Below are 2,956 nucleotides of genomic sequence, written 5' to 3'. Positions count from 1 at the left end.
TTTTAGGTTCTTTTCGGTTTCCTTTTGTCGTTCCCGTTCCTGTTCTAGCTGCTCGAGGCGACTGTGGACTAATCCCATGAGCTCAATTGCGTGGGATGGTCCTTCTTTTTCTGATTCGCGCCCCTCCGAGGAATTTACCTTCGGGTTTTTGATTCCGGAGGTGCCTTCCCTGTGTTGATCGTTGGCTTCCTGGTGAAGGGTTTGGTCTGCCTCATTGTTTCCAGTGTTCAGATTCTCTTGTTCAGAATCTGTCTCCACATGACCCTCTTCAGGGGATCTATCCGCCATCACTGGTTGATCTCTCGGGCTCCCCGGCAACGGCGCCAATGTTACGGTGGGTAACCGGAGATTAATGGATTGGATGGCGCTGGTTGGCCCAAACGTATGAAGGAGGTGGCTTTCGAGTGGATCTGTTCTCGGTATTCCTCCGTCCGACTTGCAAGTGTGAAATAATGGGGGGTGGTACCTGCAAAGACACTCCGATACCTAAGTTAGCAAGAGTGTGAGGAGGTCAGAGAGTATTGGAACTTAGAGATACCTGAATGGTGTCAGTGTATTTATAGTGGTGAACCAATAACCACCGCTGAAGTAGTGCCACCTTTTTAGGTGGATAACCGTTCCCATATCTTATGGAGGTTAAGATATGGCTCTATGAAGTGGTTAGAGAGTTTCTAGGGGCAGTTACTCATTCGAATGAGTGTTATCTGCCAGCTAACCCTCGTATCCGACTTCTTTGGAGCAGGTCGTGTTCAGTACCGACTTCTTAGGATGAAGGCTGGTACTGGGTGAGGGCCAACCCTTTGGGTGAGGGCCAACCCTTTGGGTTGGGCCTATTTGCTTGGGTCCTGGACCTTTATTATTGGGCCAGGGTATGAACAGGTGGCAAACGGAATCCCTCTCATCTAATAAGGTAGTCTTAAATTTTTTTCTGCCACGTGGAATGGTGAGTTGGATGTCAAATCTCTTTTTTTATATATAAACATTAAATATTAAATAATCAATAATTACAATAAATTTATAATTTTTAAATTCACAGATATTTAAGTTTTTATAATTATAAATATGTAAAAGATATCATAAATCAAGTTTTTTAAAATAAAATAATAAATTAACATTATTCAAAACACATAATTAAATATCTTTAAATTTATAATCAATCAAATATAAAATATAATTTAAAATATAATTTAAAATATCTTCAATTATCATTTTTATTCTCTTATAGATCAATAACATTATAAAAATTTGACTAATAAACTATAACTCAAATGACATAATCTCCCCATAAATTAATATCAACCAACTTTTTTTCATTTATTTTATTAAAATTATTTGCTCCTAACATTCCCTAAGTTGTATTTTTGGTGTCTATATATACTATTCCCCTAAGTTGTTAATACGTCATATTCAATTGCACTAAAAAAACAAAAGGAAATAGATAGTTCAAGTATATATATCATATAAGTTATTTTATTAACTTGAGTATCATACTAATTAATCAGGGACCAATTAATTAATACCATACCTTTTCTTGTGTACATATATATGATGGTTTTGAACTCAATAATAATCTTTCAAAGAAGTATAATTCTCTTTCTAGAATAATCCAACAAGTTGAGTGGTGATCATTACGCATGCATGATATATTATTCTAAATTAATTGAAAGGTTTAAACACATACGTACTCTCCAACTTAATTAAATTATTAAAGTCTAAGCCAGAATCTACATATATTCTCTTGCTTCGTTAGTGTAAGATATAGGAGTAATGATATAGTCAACTCAATTTTAACGTTTGTGCTACCATTGGAATCAAGAATACTAGGATGATATATTACATATTGATGCTTATATGCCATTTGACAAATGAAGTCCGTTGCGCCCTGAGGTTTCCAAAGTATCCAATATCCATAATAATTAAAGAAATAGATGATATATACCATGCATGCATGCCGACTTGAGGATTCCGACTACCTTTATTCTATTTAGATTGGAATTTATAACATGGTTTTGCGTAATTTGCATCCCATTAAGGGCACACAACACCCTTAATCATTCACAAACATCATCTTCAAGCTACCTTATGCCTTTCAAATCTTAACCTCCCTCAATTTACTGTGGTTTCTAACAAATGCCTAGTGTGAAAAGTATCTTTTGAAATTCCAAAAGCGATTGATGGTAATAAAAATATATTCCAATGTTATACTTGTCAATGTTAGAGTTGTGGTGTTTTACTCAAATTTTCGTTACATTATTAACGATAAATAAATCAATAATTTTCGAGTTTTGTTTTACAATCTTAATTCAAAGAGCATAAACAATTTTTTTTGTGAGTGTTTCAAAATCTTAATTGTAGTTTTTTAAAAGTAAAATTAAAGATAAAAAGAAAACATACAAGGTGTCGAAGTAAAGTAAAATGCAAAAATTAAAAGAAAAAGGAAAAAAAAGATAAAGAAGAATAAATAAAAAATAAAGATTAAAGAACTTTGATTAAAAATAAAAAATAAATTATAAATTTGAGTTCAGAAAAATTACTTAAAATTCTCAGTTTTATTCTGTGATATTAGGGAGGTTGAGAGCGCTTTTGAGTCTCCAAGTGCTTTCCAATAAAAACTGAACTGATTACAATGTTTGCCTAAATATCTATTTATAAACTAATCTAATGTTAACTGACAGTTACTCCTATATAATAATCATCGTCAGTTTTCAAATTTGAATAACCATTCGCACTTATTTTTTTGACGATCGTTCTATACCCTACTTTAACGCTCTATGTTAATAACTGCTCTTGCATATAGTATACTCTATAATTCAGGCCTAATTTAAATTTTGCGTAAAACTGCTCCTTTGCTAATGTTAATTAGAAGCTTCTCTTAAAACATATTAAAATCGACTTCATAAATTAATAATAATATTATATTATATTTATTTACTTAAAATAATTCTTTTTTTAAGTA

The sequence above is a fragment of the Arachis ipaensis genome, chromosome B5, assembly GCF_059453495.1.
Source record: "Arachis ipaensis isolate K30076 ecotype BB chromosome B5, ASM5945349v1, whole genome shotgun sequence".
Taxonomy (NCBI): Eukaryota; Viridiplantae; Streptophyta; class Magnoliopsida; order Fabales; family Fabaceae; genus Arachis; species Arachis ipaensis.
Note: the sequence above shows the minus strand (reverse complement) of the source record.